The sequence below is a fragment of the Ranitomeya imitator genome, chromosome 4 (genome assembly GCF_032444005.1).
Source record: "Ranitomeya imitator isolate aRanImi1 chromosome 4, aRanImi1.pri, whole genome shotgun sequence".
Taxonomy (NCBI): Eukaryota; Metazoa; Chordata; class Amphibia; order Anura; family Dendrobatidae; genus Ranitomeya; species Ranitomeya imitator.
The window spans coordinates 530,664,355-530,682,530 of NC_091285.1; the positions used below are offsets into that span (position 1 = coordinate 530,664,355).

The window sequence follows — 18,176 nt, forward strand, 5'->3', positions numbered from 1 at the left end:
GGCTTTCCCCTACATACGAGGTATCTGTGTATTCAGGAGAATTTACTCAACAAATTTTGTGGTACATTTTCTTCTGTTACCCTTGTGAAAATAAAAAAGTTTGGGTCTTTCCACCTTGCTTTTGTTCTCGTTAAGCACTTGAAGGGTTAATAAACTTCTTAAGTGTGGTTTTGAGCACCTTGAGGGGTGCAGTTTTTAGAAGGGTGTCACTGTTCGGTATTTTCTGTCATATTGACACCCCAAACTCACTTCAAATGTGAGGTGGTCCCTAAAAAAATGGTCTTGTAAATTTTGTTTGAAAAATGAGAAATCCTTTTATAAGGGCAACTTTTAACCCTTATAACGTCCTAACAAAAAAAAATGTTTCCAAAATTGTGTTGATGTAAAGTTGACATGTGGGAAATGTTATTTATTACCTATTTTGTGCCAAATTTCCATTTTTTTTCATAAATAAACGCAAGTCATATCAAATAAATTTTACTACGAACATGTACAATATGTCATGAAAAAATAATCTCAGAATCAGTGGAATCCCTTGAAGTGTTCAGAGCTATAAACTCTTAGGGTATGTGCACACGATGCAGATTTAGTGCAGAACTGCAGCAGATTTTTCTGCAGCAGAAACGCTGCAGAACTGCACTGTGATTTACAGTACAATGTAAATCAATGTGAAAAAAAAAAGCTGTGCACATTGTGCAGAAAAATCTGCGCAGAAACGCTGCAGATTTCAAAGAAGTGCATGTCACTTCTTTTGTGCATTTCTGCAGCGTTTCTGCACCCCTCCATGATAGAAATCCATTTTGTGCGTTTTTTATGCGTTTTTGATGCGTTTTTTGTGCAGATTTGTGCACAAAAACGCACAAAAAACGCACCTGCGGATTCTGCCAGGAGATGCAGATTTAGTGCAGATTTTATGCAGAAAATTCTGCACCAAATCTGCATCGTGTGCACACAGCCATAAAGTGACAGTGGTCAGAATTGTAAAAACATTACCTAATGATACCAGAAAAAAAAGCTAGTACAGGCTTGACTGTCACACATAAAAAAAACACAAAAGAAAAAATTAGCAGATTAGAAAACAGTCCAGTGTTTTATGGCTTCAACCATGGTTGGTGCCGTCATACATTCACCACGTAGCACGTTTCTCAGATTGTCATTGATGTCACTGCACTTGGTATGGCTGATAATTAAAAGGCTCAATATACTTCTACTGGCTTATCCGGTACATCAAGTTCATCACCTTTATAAATATATCATGTATGTCATGTACATCACCTTCAGGTTCCAGTGATATTTATACCATCCGCTATACCTTCTTTTTTTTCTATTGTTTTACAATAGTAACTGACTTATGCTATTATAATGCTAATACTGTATGATGGTCGTTTCCATCAGTGAACACTTAATAAATGAATGGTATTGATTTACACTTACAGTTGTGGCCAAAAGTATTGACACGCCTGCAATTCTCAAATAATACTCAGTTTCTTCCTGAAAATGATTGCAAACACAAATTCTTTGTTATTATTATCTTCATTTAATTTGTCTTCAATGAAAAAACACAAAAAGAATTGTCCTAAAGCCATATTGGATATAATTCCACACCAAGCATAAAAAAAGGGGTGGGCAAAAGTATTGACACTGTTCGAAAAATCATGTGATGCTTATCTAATTTATGTAATTAACAGCACCTGTAAGTTATCTGTGGCACCTAACAGGTGTTGGCAATAACTAAATCACACTTGCAGCCAGTTGACCTGGATTAAAGTTGACTCAACCTCAGTCCTGTGTCCTTGTGTATACCACATTGAGCATGGAGAAAAGAAAGAAGACCAAAGAACTGTCTGAGGACTTGAGAAGCCAAATTGTGAGGAAGCATGATCAATTTCAAGGCTACAAGTCCATCTCCAAAGACCTGAATGTTCCTGTGTCTACCGTGTGCAGTGTCATCAAGACGTTTAAAGCCCATGGCACTGTGGCTAACCTTCCTAGATGTAGACGGAAAAGAAAAATTGACAAGAGATTTCAACGCAAGATTGTGCGTATGTTGGATAAAAAACCTCGACTGACACCCAAACAAGTTCAAGCTGCCCTGCAGTCCGAGGGTACAACAGTGTCAACCCGTACTATCCGTCGGCGTCTGAATGAAAAGGGACTGTATGAGACCCAGGAAGACCCCACTTCTTACCCCGAGACATAAAAAAGCCAGGCTGGAGCTTGCCAAAACTTACCTGAAAAAGCCTAAAACGTTTTGGAAGAACGTTCTCTGGTCAGATGAGACAAAAGTAGAGCTTTTTGGGCAAAGGCATCAACATAGAGTTTACAGGAGAAAAAAAGAGGCATTCAAAGAAAAGAACATGGTCCCTACAGTCAAACATGGCGGAGGTTCCCTGATGTTTTGGGGTTGCTTTGCTGCCTCTGGCACTGGACTGCTTGACTGTGTGCATGGCATTATGAAGTCTGAAGACTACCAACAAATTTTACAGCATAATGTAGGGCCCTGTGTGAGAAAGCTGGGTCTCCCTCAGAGGTCATGGGTCTTCCAGCCGGACAATGACCCAAAACACACTTCAAAAAGCACTAGAAAATGGTTTGAGAGAAAGCACTGGAGACTTCTAAGGTGGCCAGCAATGAGTCCAGACCTGAATCCCATAGAACACCTGTGGATAGATCTAAAAATGGCAGTTTGGAGAAGGCACCCTTCAAATATCAGGGACCTGGAGCAGTTTGCCAAAGAAGAATGGTCTAAAATTCCAGCAGAGCATTGTAAGAAACCCATTGATGGTTACCGGAAGCAGTTGGTCGCAGTTATTTTGGCTAAAGGTTGTGCAACCAAGTATTAGGCTGAGGGTGCCAATACTTTTGTCTGGCCCATTTTTGGAGTTTTGTGTGAAATGATCAATGTTTTCCTTTTTGCTTCATTCTCTTTTGTGTTTTTTCATTTAACTAAATGAAGATAATAATACCAAAGAATCTGTGATTGCAATCATTTTCAGGAAGAAACTGAGTATTATCTGACAGAATTGCAGGGGTGTCCATACTTTTGGCCACAACTGTATAATATTAGATATAAGTCCCCGCTTTGACCGCAAAGTGCAGATAAAATATGGAAGTTATATATTCTAAATTTGTGAAATCAACCTGTCCAGTTATGAAGCAACACTGATTGTGAATCAATTTCTCCTGCTGTTGTGCAAATGGATCAGACAACAGGTAGAAATGACCACCTCTATAATGGAGAGGTTCTGCAGGGGGTGACCACAGACCATTTCTCTGTTCTCATCCTTTTTGGCTGTTTTGGTCACTTTTGAATTTTGTCATTGCTCACACCCCTAGAGGTACTGTACAGTAGCATGAGGCGGTGTCTACAGTTCAATCTACATAAGTTGCTCAGGTAGTGCAGCTCATCCAGGATGGCACATCAATACGATCTGTGGCAAGAAGGTAGCTGTGTCTGTCAGCACAGTGTCCAGAGCATGGAGCAGATACGGTACCAGGAGACATGTCAGTACACCAGGAGACATGGAGAGGGCCGTGACAGAGCCACAACCCAGCAGCAGGACTTCTACATCCTCCTTTGTGTAAGAAGAAGCAGTGCCAGAGCCCTTCAAAATGACTTTCAGCAGGCCATTAACATCCATGTGTCTGCTAAAACTGTCAGAAACAACAGACTTCATGAGGGCCCACAAGTGGGTGTTGTGCTTAGAGCCCTACACCGTGAAGGGGATTGGCATTTCCCTGAGAACTCCAAGATTGGCAAATTTGACATCGGCGCCCTTTGCTTTTCACGAATGAGAGCAGGTTCACACTGAGCACATGTGACAGACAATCTGGAGATTCCAAGGAGAACGTTCTGCTGCCTGCAGCGTCCTACAGCATAACCGATATGGCAGTGGGTCAGTAATGGTGTGGGGAGGCATTTCTTTGCAGGTCTGCACAGCCCTCTATGTGCTAGTCAGAGGTACCCTGACTGCCTTTAGTTACTGGGATGAGATCCTCAGACCCACTGTGAGACCATCTGCAGGTTCAGTGGGCCCTGTGTTCCTTCTGATGCATAAGAATGCTAGGCCTCATGTGGCTGAAGTGTGTCAGCAGCTCCTGCATGATGAAGGCGTTGATGCTATGGATTGACCCACCCATTCCCCAGACCTGAATCCAATCGAGTACATCTGGGACATCATGTCTCGTTCCATCCACCAACGCCACATTGCACCACAGACTGTCCAGGAGTTACATAGTAACATAGTAACATAGTTAGTAAGGCCGAAAAAAGACATTTGTCCATCCAGTTCAGCCTATATTCCATCATAATAAATCCCCAGATCTACATCCTTTTACAGAACCTAATAATTGTATGATACAATATTGTTCTGCTCCAGGAAGACATCCAGGCCTCTCTTGAACCCCTCGACTGAGTTCGCCATCACCACCTCCTCAGGCAAGCAATTCCAGATTCTCACTGCCCTAACAGTAAAGAATCCTCTTCTATGTTGGTGGAAAAACCTTCAATCCTCCAGACGCAAAGAATGCCCCCTTGTGCCCGTCACCTTCCTTGGTATAAACCGATCCTCAGCGAGATATTTGTATTGTCCCCTTATATACTTATACATGGTTATTAGATCGCCCCTCAGTCGTCTTTTTTCTAGACTAAATAATCCTAATTTCGCTAATCTATCTGGGTATTGTAGTTCTCCCATCCCCTTTATTAATTTTGTTGCCCTCCTTTGTACTCTCTCTAGTTCCATTATATCCTTCCTGAGCACCGGTGCCCAAAACTGGACACAGTACTCCATGTGCGGTCTAACTAGGGATTTGTACAGAGGCAGTATAATGCTCTCATCATGTGTATCCAGACCTCTTTTAATGCACCCCATGATCCTGTTTGCCTTGGCAGCTGCTGCCTGGCACTGGCTGCTCCAGGTAAGTTTATCATTAACTAGGATCCCCAAGTCCTTCTCCCTGTCAGATTTACCCAGTGGTTTCCCGTTCAGTGTGTAATGGTGATATTGATTCCTTCTTCCCATGTGTATAACCTTACATTTATCATTGTTAAACCTCATCTGCCACCTTTCAGCCCAAGTTTCCAACTTATCCAGATCCATCTGTAGCAGAATACTATCTTCTCTTGTATTAACTGCTTTACATAGTTTTGTATCATCTGCAAATATCGATATTTTACTGTGTAAACCTTCTACCAGATCATTAATGAATATGTTGAAGAGAACAGGTCCCAATACTGACCCCTGCGGTACCCCACTGGTCACAGCGACCCAGTTAGAGACTATACCATTTATAACCACCCTCTGCTTTCTATCACTAAGCCAGTTACTAACCCATTTACACACATTTTCCCCCAGACCAAGCATTCTCATTTTGTGTACCAACCTCTTGTGCGGCACGGTATCAAACGCTTTGGAAAAATCGAGATATACCACGTCCAATGACTCACCGTGGTCCAGTCTATAGCTTACCTCTTCATAAAAACTGATTAGATTGGTTTGACAGGAGCGATTTCTCATAAACCCATGCTGATATGGAGTTAAACAGTTATTCTCATTGAGATAATCCAGAATAACATCCCTCAGAAACCCTTCAAATATTTTACCAACAATAGAGGTTAGACTTACTGGCCTATAATTTCCAGGTTCACTTTTAGAGCCCTTTTTGAATATTGGCACCACATTTGCTATGCGCCAGTCCTGCGGAACAGACCCTGTCGCTATAGAGTCACTAAAAATAAGAAATAATGGTTTATCTATTACATTACTTAGTTCTCTTAGTACTCGTGGGTGTATGCCATCCGGACCCGGAGATTTCTCTATTTTAATCTTATTTAGCCGGTTTCGCACCTCTTCTTGGGTTAGATTGGTGACCCTTAATATAGGGTTTTCATTGTTTCTTGGGATGTCACCTAGCATTTCATTTTCCACCGTGAATACCGTGGAGAAGAAGGTGTTTAATATGTTAGCTTTTTCCTCGTCATCTACAACCATTCTTTCCTCACTATTTTTTAAGGGGCCTACATTTTCAGTTTTTATTCTTTTACTATTGATATAGTTGAAGAACAGTTTGGGATTAGTTTTACTCTCCTTAGCAATGTGCTTCTCTGTTTCCTTTTTGGCAGCTTTAATTAGTTTTTTAGATAAAGTATTTTTCTCCCTATAGTTTTTTAGAGCTTCAATGGTGCCATCCTGCTTTAGTAGTGCAAATGCTTTCTTTTTACTGTTAATTGCCTGTCTTACTTCTTTGTTTAGCCACATTGGGTTTTTCCTATTTCTAGTCCTTTTATTCCCACAAGGTATAAACCGCTTACACTGCCTATTTAGGATGTTCTTAAACATTTCCCATTTATTATCTGTATTCTCATTTCTGAGGATATTGTCCCAGTCTACCAGATTAAGGGCATCTCTAAGCTGTTCAAACTTTGCCTTCCTAAAGTTCAATGTTTTTGTGACTCCCTGACAAGTCCCCCTAGTGAAAGACAGGTGAAACTGCACAATATTGTGGTCGCTATTTCCTAAATGCCCAACCACCTGCAGATTTGTTATTCTGTCAGGTCTATTAGATAGTATTAGGTCTAAAAGTGCTGCTCCTCTGGTTGGATTCTGCACCAATTGTGAAAGATAATTTTTCTTGGTTATTAGCAGAAACCTGTTGCCTTTATGGGTTTCACAGGTTTCTGTTTCCCAGTTAATATCCGGGTAGTTAAAGTCCCCCATAACCAGGACCTCATTATGGGTTGCAGCTTCATCTATCTGCTTTAGAAGTAGACTTTCCATGCTTTCTGTTATATTTGGGGGTTTGTAACAGACCCCAATGAGAATTTTGTTACCATTTTTCCCTCCATGAATTTCAACCCATATGGACTCGACATCTTCATTCCCTTTGCTAATATCCTCCCTTAAAGTGGACTTTAGACAAGACTTTACATAGAGACAAACCCCTCCTCCTCTCCGATTTTTACGATCCTTTCTAAACAGACTGTAACCCTGTAAGTTAACTGCCCAGTCATAGCTTTCATCTAACCATGTCTCGGTTATTCCCACTATGTCAAAGTTACCTGTAGATATTTCTGCTTCTAGTTCTTCCATCTTGTTTGTCAGGCTTCTGGCGTTTGCGAGCATGCAGTTTAGAGGATTTTGTTTTGTTCCAATCTCCTCACTGTGGATTGTTTTAGAAATGTTCTTACCTCCCTTCTGAGTATGTTTTCCTGGGTCGTCTTTGTTCGAGTCTAATGTTTTTCTTCCCGTCCCCTCTTCTTCTAGTTTAACGCCCTCCTGATGAGTGTAGCGAGTCTTCTGGCGAATGTGTGTTTCCCAGGTTTGTTGAGGTGTAGTCCGTCTCTGGCGAGGAGTCCATCATACCAGTAATTCACACCGTGGTCCAGGAATCCAAATCCTTGTTGTCTGCACCATCGTCTTAGCCAGTTGTTTGCATCAAGGATCCTGTTCCATCTCCTGGTGCCATGCCCATCTACTGGAAGGATAGAAGAAAAAACTACCTGTGCATCCAGTTCCTTTACTTTCTTCCCCAACTCTTCAAAGTCCTTGCAGATTGTCGGTAGGTCCTTCCTTGCGGTGTCATTGGTGCCAACATGTATCAGAAGAAATGGGTGGACGTCCTTGGAGCTGAAGAGCTTTGGTATCCTATCGGTCACATCCTTGATCATCGCACCTGGAAGGCAGCATACTTCTCTTGCAGTTATGTCCGGTCTGCAGATGGCTGCTTCTGTGCCTCTCAGTAGTGAGTCTCCCACCACCACCACTCTTCGTTGCTTCTTGGCTGTACTTTTTGCTGTCACTTGTTGCTGTGTGCCCTTTTCTTTTTTGCTTGCTGGTATTGCTTCATTCTTAGGTGTGCCATCTTCATCCTCTACAAAGATTTGATATCGGTTCTTCAGTTGTGTGGTTGGTGATTTCTCCATGGTCTTCTTGCTTCTTTTGGTCACATGCTTCCACTCATCTGCTTTTGGAGGTTCTCTGACACTTTTTGCACCTTCTGTGACCAGTAGAGATGCTTCTGTTCTGTCTAGAAAGTCTTCATTCTCTTTGATGAGTTTCAAAGTTGCTATTCTTTCTTCCAGACCCCGCACCTTTTCTTCTAAAAGGGCCACTAGTCTACACTTCTGACAGGTGAAATTGGATTCTTCTTCTGGTCGATCTGTGAACATGTAGCACATGCTGCAGCTCACCATGTAGGTTGTCACATCTGCCATGTTGCTCCTAGATCCTGCTGACTTGCTGTGTGTTTTCCTTCTTGTGTAATCTACTCAGCCAAGCTCTCTTGCAATAATGTCCTACAGGCAAAAATTTGCGCGCCGTAAGGCGCGCGGTTTGGTGATGCTTTCGAAGCAGCTGGTCCCGGCTGTACCCAACGATCTTCTAGCTTAGGGAGACTTCGCTTCTCCCAGAAGGCACCTGGAATATGCAAATTAGCCTCCTGAAGCTTGAATCCCTGGTTTGGTGATGCTTTCGAAGCCGCTGGTCCCGGCTGTACCCAACGATCTTCTAGCTTAGGGAGACTTCGCTTCTCCCAGAAGGCACCTGGAATATGCAAATTAGCCTCCTGAAGCTTGAATCCCTGGTTTGGTGATGCTTTCGAAGCAGCTGGTCCCGGCTGTACCCAACGATCTTCTAGCTTAGGGAGACTTCGCTTCTCCCAGAAGGCACCTGGAATATGCAAATTAGCCTCCTGAAGCTTGAATCCCTGGTTTGGTGATGCTTTCGAAGCAGCTGGTCCCGGCTGTACCCAACGATCTTCTAGCTTAGGGAGACTTCGCTTCTCCCAGAAGGCACCTGGAATATGCAAATTAGCCTCCTGAAGCTTGAACCCCTGGTTTGGTGATGCTTTCGAAGCAGCTGGTCCCGGCTGTACCCAACGATCTTCTAGCTTAGGGAGACTTCGCTTCTCCCAGAAGGCACCTGGAATATGCAAATTAGCCTCCTGAAGCTTGAATCCCTGGTTTGGTGATGCTTTCGAAGCAGCTGGTCCCGGCTGTACCCAACGATCTTCTAGCTTAGGGAGACTTCGCTTCTCCCAGAAGGCACCTGGAATATGCAAATTAGCCTCCTGAAGCTTGAATCCCTAATCCCTGGAGTTGACTGATGTTTTAACCCCTTCATGACCCAGCCTATTTTGACCTTAATGACCTGGTTGTTTTTTGCAATACTGACCAGTGTTCTTTATGAGGTAATAACTCAGGAACGCTTCAACGGATCCTAGCAGTTCTGAGAATGTTTTTTGTGACATATTGGGCTTCATGTTAGTGGTAAATTTAGGTCGATATTTTTTGCGTTTATTTGGGAAAAAAATGGAAATTTGGCTAAAATTTTGAAAATTTCGCAATTTTCAAATTTTTATTTTTTATTCTGTTAAACGAGAGTTATATGACAAAATAGTTAATAAATAACTTTACCTACATGACTACTTTACATCAGCACAATTTTGGAAACATTTTTTTTTGCTAGGAAGTTATAAGGGTTAAAATTTGACCAGCGATTTCTCATTTTTACAACGAAATTTACAAAACCATTTTTTTAGGAACCACCTCACATTTGAAGTCAGTTTGAGGGGTCTATGTGGCTGAAAATACCCAAAAGTGACACCATTCTAAAAAATGCACCCCTCAAGGTACTCAAAACCACATTCAAGAAGTTTATTAACCCTTTAGGTGCTTAACAGCAGCAGAAGCAACATGGAGGAAAAAATGAACATTTAAGCAAAAAATTTTTTATTTTCCCAATGGTAAAAAGAGAAACTAGACCCCAAAAGATATTGTACAATTTGTTCCGAGTACGCCGATATCCCATATGTGGGGGTAAACCACTGTTTGGGCACACGGCAGGGCTCGGAAGAGAAGGAGCGCCATTTGACTTTTTCAATGAAAAATTGACTCAATCTTTAGTGGACACCATGTCGCGTTTGGAGCTCCCCCACATGTGACCCCATTTTGGAAACTAGACCACCCATGGAACTAATCTAGATGTGCGGTGACCACTTTAAACCCCAAGTGCTTCACAGAAGTTTATAACGCAGAGCCGTGAAAATAAAAAAATCATTTTTCTTTTCTCAAAAATTATGTTTTAGCAAGCAATTTTTTATTTTCACAAGGGTAACAGGAGAAATTAGACCCCAATAATTGTTGCCCAGTTTGTCCCGAGTATGCTGGTACCCCATATGTGGGGGTAAACCACTGATTGGGCGCACGTCGGGGCTCGGAAGGGAGGGAGCACCATTTGACTTTTTGAATACAAGATTGGCTGGAATCAATGGTGGCGCCATGTTGCGTTTGGAGATTCCTCTTGTGCCTAAACAGTGGAAACCCCTCAATTCTAACTCGAACACTAACCCCAATACACCCCTAACCCTAATCCCAACTCTAGCCATAACCCTAATCACAACCCTAACCCCAACATACCCCTAACCACAACCCTAACCCCAACACACCCCTAACCCTAATCCCAACCCTAATCCTAACCCTAACCCCAACGCACCCCTAACCACAACCCTAACCCCAACACACGCCTAACCCTAATCCCAACCCTAATCCCAACCCTGTTGTGAATTCTGTGGCTGAATTCACTCCTGTGGTCACAAGTGGTACTGCAGCTTCTGAGCTTCCTCCCTCAGGTGTTCTGGTGAGCTCGTTAGCTGCTTCATTACTTAACTCCGCCTGATGCTGCTATCCTTGCTCCTTGTCAATGTTTCAGTGTTGGATCTGAGCTTCTCCTGATTGTTCCTGTGACCTGCTGCTCTGTATAGCTGAGTGCTTTTTGCTTTTTTGTTGCTTTTTTTCTGTCCAGCTTGTCTTTTGTTTTGCTGGAAGCTCTGAGACGCAAAGGGTGTACCGCCGTGCCGTTAGTTCGGCACGGTGGGTTTTTTTTGCCCCCTTTGCGTGGTTTTGCTTTAGGGTTTTTTGTAGACTGCAAAGTTCGCTTTACTGTCCTCGCTCTGTCCTAGAATATCGGGCCCCACTTTGCTGAATCTATTTCATCCCTACGTTTTGTCTTTTCATCTTACTCACAGTCATTATATGTGGGGGGCTGCCTTTTCCTTTGGGGAATTTCTCTGGGGCAAGTCAGGCCTATTTTTCTATCTTCAGGCTAGCTAGTTTCTTAGGCTGTGCCGAGTTGCCTAGGTAGTTGTTAGGCGCAATCCACAGCCGCTTTTAGTTGTGTTTAGGATAGGATCAGGTGTGCAGTCTACAGAGTTTCCACGTCTCAGAGCTCGTTCTTGTATTTTTGGGTATTTGTCAGATCACTGTGTGCGCTCTGATCGCTAAGCACACTGTGTTTCTGGATTGCCTTCATAACACCTGTCATTAGCAAACATAACAGTACAAGGAGCCCAAACTAATGATTCTCAATAGAGGGAAAGAAAAAGTTCTGACATCATTTTTTTTTTTTTTTTTTCTGCTCTGTGTTCACTTTTTTTTTTTCCCCTAGACATTTGGGTGATTCTGGACACAGGTGTGGACATGGATATTCAGGGTCTGTGCTCTTCAATGGATAATCTCGTTATAAATGTACAAAAAATTCAAGATAATATTGATCAGAAATCTATGTTAGAACCAAGAATTCCTATTCCTGATTTGTTTTTTTGGAGATAGAACTAAGTTTCTAAGTTTCAAAAATAATTGTAAGCTATTTCTGGCCTTGAAACCTCATTCTTCTGGTAATCCTATTCAACAGGTTTTGATTATTATTTCTTTTTTGCGCGGCGACCCTCAAGACTGGGCATTTTCTCTTGCGCCAGGAGACCCTGCATTGAGTAGTGTCGATGCGTTTTTCCTGGCGCTCGGATTGCTGTACGATGAGCCTAATTCAGTGGATCAGGCTGAGAAAAATTTGCTGGCTTTGTGCCAGGGTCAGGATGATATAGAAGTATATTGTCAGAAATTTAGGAAATGGTCAGTACTCACTCAGTGGAATGAATCTGCGCTGGCAGCTTTGTTCAGAAAGGGTCTCTCTGAGGCTCTTAAGGATGTCATGGTGGGATTTCCTATGCCTGCTGGTTTGAATGAGTCTTTGTCTTTGGCCATTCAGATCGGTCGACGCTTGCGCGAGCGTAAATCTGTGCACCATTTGGCGGTACTGCCTGAGGTTAAACCTGAGCCTATGCAGTGCGATAGGACTATGACTAGAGTTGAACGGCAGGAATACAGACGTCTGAATGGTCTGTGTTTCTACTGTGGTGATTCCACTCATGCTATTTCTGATTGTCCTAAGCGCACTAAGCGGTCCGCTAGGTCTGCCGTCATTGGTACTGTACAGTCCAAATTCCTTCTGTCCATTACCTTGATATGCTCTTTGTCGTCGTTTTCTGTCATGGCGTTTGTGGATTCGGGCGCTGCCCTGAATCTGATGGATTTGGATTATGCTAAACATTGTGGGTTTTTCTTGGAGCCTTTGCGGTGTCCTATTCCATTGAGAGGAATTGATGCTACACCTTTGGCCAAGAATAAACCTCAATACTGGGCCCAGCTGACCATGTGCATGGCTCCTGCACATCAGGAAGTTATTCGCTTTCTGGTGTTGCATAATCTGCATGATGTGGTCGTGTTGGGGTTGCCATGGCTACAAACCCATAATCCAGTATTGGATTGGAATTCCATGTCGGTAGCCAGCTGGGGTTGTCAGGGGGTACATGGTGATGTTCCATTTTTGTCGATTTCGTCATCCACCCCTTCTGAGGTCCCAGAGTTCTTGTCTGATTATCAGGATGTATTTGAAGAGCCCAAGTCCGATGCTCTACCTCCGCATAGGGATTGTGATTGTGCTATCAATTTGATTCCTGGTAGTAAATTCCCTAAAGGTCGATTGTTTAATTTATCCGTGCCCGAACACGCCGCTATGCGCAGTTATGTGAAGGAATCCCTGGAGAAGGGACATATTCGCCCATCGTCATCACCACTGGGAGCAGGGTTCTTCTTTGTAGCCAAGAAGGATGGTTCGCTGAGACCGTGTATTGATTACCGCCTTCTTAATAAGATCACTGTTAAATTTCAGTATCCCTTGCCATTGTTATCTGACTTGTTTGCTCGGATTAAGGGGGCTAGTTGGTTCACTAAGATAGATCTTCGTGGTGCGTATAATCTGGTGAGAATCAGGCAAGGAGATGAATGGAAAACTGCATTCAATACGCCCGAGGGTCATTTTGAGTATCTAGTGATGCCGTTCGGACTTGCCAATGCTCCATCTGTGTTTCAGTCTTTTATGCATGACATCTTCCGTGAGTATCTGGATAAATTCCTGATTGTTTACTTGGATGACATTTTGATCTTCTCAGATGATTGGGAGTCTCATGTGAAGCAGGTCAGAATGGTTTTTCAGGTCCTGCGTGCTAACTCTTTGTTTGTGAAGGGATCAAAGTGTCTCTTCGGTGTGCAGAAAGTTTCATTTTTGGGGTTCATCTTTACCCCTTCTACTATCGAGATGGATCCAGTTAAGGTCCAAGCCATCCAGGATTGGATTCAGCCGACATCTCTGAAAAGTCTGCAAAAGTTCCTGGGCTTTGCTAATTTTTATCGTCGCTTCATCTGTAATTTTTCTAGCATTGCCAAACCATTGACCGATTTGACCAAGAAGGGTGCTGATTTGGTTAATTGGTCTTCTGCTGCTGTGGAAGCTTTTCAGGAGTTGAAGCGTCGTTTTTGTTCTGCCCCTGTGTTGTGTCAGCCAGATGTTTCTCTTCCGTTCCAGGTCGAGGTTGATGCTTCTGAGATTGGAGCAGGGGCGGTTTTGTCACAGAGAGGTTCTGATTGCTCAGTGATGAAACCATGTGCTTTCTTTTCCAGGAAGTTTTCGCCCGCTGAGCGTAATTATGATGTGGGCAATCGAGAGTTGCTGGCCATGAAGTGGGCATTCGAGGAGTGGCGTCATTGGCTTGAAGGAGCTAAGCATCGCGTGGTTGTATTGACTGATCATAAGAACTTGACTTATCTCGAGTCTGCCAAGCGCTTGAATCCTAGACAGGCCCGTTGGTCGTTATTTTTTGCCCGCTTCGACTTTGTGATTTCGTACCTTCCGGGCTCTAAAAATGTGAAGGCGGATGCTCTGTCTAGGAGTTTTGTGCCCGACTCTCCGGGTTTATCTGAGCCAGCGGGTATCCTCAAGGAAGGAGTCATTGTGTCTGCCATCTCCCCTGATTTGCGGCGGGTGCTGCAAAAATTTCAGGCGAATAAACCTGATCGTTGTCCAGCAGAGAAACTGTTCGTCCCTGATAGGTGGACTAATAAACTTATCTCTGAACTTCATTGTTCGGTGTTGGCTGGTCATCCTGGAATCTTTGGTACCAGAGAGTTAGTGGCTAGATCCTTCTGGTGGCCATCTCTGTCACGGGATGTACGTACTTTTGTGCAGTCCTGTGGGATTTGTGCTAGGGCTAAGCCCTGCTGTTCTCGTGCCAGTGGGTTGCTTTTGCCCTTGCCGGTCCCAAAGAGGCCTTGGACACATATTTCGATGGATTTCATTTCTGACCTTCCCGTTTCTCAAAAGATGTCAGTCATTTGGGTGGTCTGTGATCGCTTTTCTAAAATGGTCCATCTGGTGCCCTTGGCTAAATTGCCTTCCTCCTCTGATTTGGTACCTTTGTTCTTTCAGCATGTGGTTCGGTTGCATGGCATTCCTGAGAATATTGTTTCTGACAGAGGTTCCCAGTTTGTTTCAAGGTTTTGGCGAGCCTTTTGTGGTAGGATGGGCATTGACCTATCCTTTTCCTCGGCTTTCCATCCTCAGACTAATGGCCAGACCGAACGAACCAATCAGACCTTGGAAACATATCTGAGATGTTTTGTTTCTGCAGACCAGGATGATTGGGTGTCCTTTTTGCCGTTGGCTGAGTTCGCCCTTAATAATCGGGCCAGCTCGGCTACCTTGGTTTCTCCATTTTTTTGCAATTCTGGGTTCCATCCTCGTTTCTCTTCAGGACAGGTTGAGTCTTCGGACTGTCCTGGTGTGGATTCTGTGGTGGATAGGTTGCAGCAGATCTGGACTCAGGTAGTGGACAATTTGATCTTGTCCCAGGAGAAAGCTCAACTTTTCGCTAATCGCAGACGCCGTGTGGGTCCCCGACTTCTTGTTGGGGATCTGGTTTGGTTATCTTCTCGTCATATTCCTATGAAGGTTTCCTCTCCTAAATTTAAACCTCGTTTTATTGGTCCGTATAGGATTTCTGAGGTTCTCAATCCTGTGTCTTTTCATTTGACCCTCCCAGACTCCTTTTCCATACATAATGTATTCCATAGGTCGTTTTTTGCGGAGATACGTGGCACCTATGGTTCCATCTGTTGAGCCTCCTGCCCCGGTTTTGGTGGAGGGGGAATTGGAGTATATTGTGGAGAAGATTTTGGATTCTCGTGTTTGTAGACGGAAACTCCAGTATCTGGTTAAATGGAAGGGTTATGCTCAGGAAGATAATTCCTGGGTTTTTGCCTCTGATGTTAATGCTTCCGATCTTGTTCGTGCCTTTCATGCGGCTCATCCTGGTCGGCCTGGGGGCTCTGGTGAGGGTTCGGTGACCCCTCCTCAAGGGGGGGGGGTACTGTTGTGAATTCTGTGGCTGAATTCACTCCTGTGGTCACAAGTGGTACTGCAGCTTCTGAGCTTCCTCCCTCAGGTGTTCTGGTGAGCTCGTTAGCTGCTTCATTACTTAACTCCGCCTGATGCTGCTATCCTTGCTCCTTGTCAATGTTTCAGTGTTGGATCTGAGCTTCTCCTGATTGCTCCTGTGACCTGCTGCTCTGTATAGCTGAGTGCTTTTTGCTTTTTTGTTGCTTTTTTTCTGTCCAGCTTGTCTTTTGTTTTGCTGGAAGCTCTGAGACGCAAAGGGTGTACCGCCGTGCCGTTAGTTCGGCACGGTGGGTTTTTTTTGCCCCCTTTGCGTGGTTTTGCTTTAGGGTTTTTTGTAGACTGCAAAGTTCGCTTTACTGTCCTCGCTCTGTCCTAGAATATCGGGCCCCACTTTGCTGAATCTATTTCATCCCTACGTTTTGTCTTTTCATCTTACTCACAGTCATTATATGTGGGGGGCTGCCTTTTCCTTTGGGGAATTTCTCTGGGGCAAGTCAGGCCTATTTTTCTATCTTCACGCTAGCTAGTTACTTAGGCTGTGCCGAGTTGCCTAGGTAGTTGTTAGGCGCAATCCACAGCCGCTTTTAGTTGTGTTTAGGATAGGATCAGGTGTGCAGTCTACAGAGTTTCCACGTCTCAGAGCTCGTTCTTGTATTTTTGGGTATTTGTCAGATCACTGTGTGCGCTCTGATCGCTAAGCACACTGTGTTTCTGGATTGCCTTCATAACACCTGTCATTAGCAAACATAACACAACCCTAACCCCAACACACCCCTAACCATAACCCTAACCACAAGCCTAATCTTAACCCTATTTCCAACCCTAGCCCTAATTCCAACCCTAACCCTAAGGCTATGTTCCCACGTTGCGGATTCGTGTGAGATTTTTCCGCACCATTTTTGAAAAATCCGCAGGTAAAAGGCACTGCGTTTTACCTGTGGATTTACCGCGGATTTACAGTGTTTTTTTGTGCGGATTTTACCTGCGGATTCCTATTGAGGAGCAGGTGTAAACCGCTGCGGAATCCGCACAAAGAATTGACATGCGGAAAATACAACACAGCGTTTCCACGTGGTATTTTCCGCACCATGGGCACAGCGGATTTGGTTTACGTGGTACTGTAAACCTCATGGAAAACTGATACCAATCCGCTGCGGATCCGCAGCCAAATCCGCACCGTGTGCACATAGCCTAATTCTAACCCTAACCCTAGTTCTAATTCTAACCCTAACCCTAGTGGAAAAAACATTTTTTTTTTATTTTATTATTGTCCCTACCTATGGGGGTGATAAAGGGGGGGTTCACTTACTATTTTTTTTATTTTGATCACTGTGATAGGTTTTATTACAGTGATCAAAATGTACCTGGATCCGGTCGGCAGATTCGGCGGGCGCACTGCGCATGCGGCCACCATTTTGGAAGATGGCGGCGCCCATGGAGAAGACGGACGGACACCGGGAGGCTCAGTAAGTATGAGGGGGTGGGATCGGAGCACGGAGAGGGGGGGTGGATCGGAGCACCAGGGGGTGGATCGGAGCACGGGGGGAGCGGACAGGTGGACGGGGGAGTGGACAGGAGGACGGAGGGGAGCGAACCACAGTACGGGACAGAATGGAGGACTGGGGAGGAGATCGGTGGCGGGGGGCAGATCAGGGTTTCCAGCCATGGCCGATGATATTGCAGCATCGGCCATGGCTGGATTGTAATATTTCACCACTTTTCATAGGTGAAATATTACAAATTGCGCTTATTGGCTGTTTCACTTTTAACAGCCAATCAGAGCGATCGAATCCACCCTCCCTGGGCTGAAGTACCACTCCCCCTGTCCCTGCAGATCGTGTGAAATTGGAGTTAACCCTTTCATCCGATCTGCAGGGACGCGATCCCTCCATGACGCCACATAGGCGTCACAGGTCGGATTGGCACCGACTTTCATGACGCCTACGTGGCCTCACAGGTTGGGAAGGGGTTAATCCAGGTCTGGGAGGAGATCCCTCATCCGCTGCCTCATCAGGAGCATGCCTAGGCGCTGTAGTGGAAAGGTGGGTATGACTGAGGGAGGACGGGGGGGGGGGAGGAATGAAGGAGGGTGGATGGGGGAGCGAGCCATGCGTGTAAGATGGGAGCAGGAGCCGGGGAAAGCTGAGCCATTCATACAAGGGGGGGGGGGGGGGGAGCTGAGCCATTCATACAATGGGGAGGAAACTGAGCCATTCATACAAGGGGAAGGAAACTGAGCCATTCATACAATGGGGAGGAAACTGAGCCATTCATACAAGGGGGAGGAAACTGAGCAATTCATACAAGGGGGAGGAAACTGAGCCATTCATACAAGGGGGGGAGAGCTGAGCCATTCATACAAGGGGGAGAGCTGAGCCATTCACACAAGGGGGAGGAAACTGAGCCATTCATACAAGGGGGAGGAAACTGAGCCATTCATACAAGGGGGGGGGGGGAGAGAGCTGAGCCATTCATACAAGGGGGGGAGAGCTGAGCCATTCATACAAGGGGAGGAAAGCTGAGCCATTCATACAAGGGGGGGAGAGCTGAGCCATTCATACAAGGGGGAGAGCTGAGCCATTCATACAAGGGGTAGGAAAGCTGAGC

The 18,176-nt window shown here is 44.6% G+C and overlaps 1 protein-coding gene across 1 annotated transcript in view; it reads left to right on the forward strand.

The window, feature by feature from the left end:
• The window catches only part of AP3S2 (adaptor related protein complex 3 subunit sigma 2), a 123,096-nt gene that overhangs the window by 82,377 nt on the left and 22,543 nt on the right, over positions 1–18,176 (forward strand). The gene's annotated exons all lie outside the window — the stretch shown is intronic.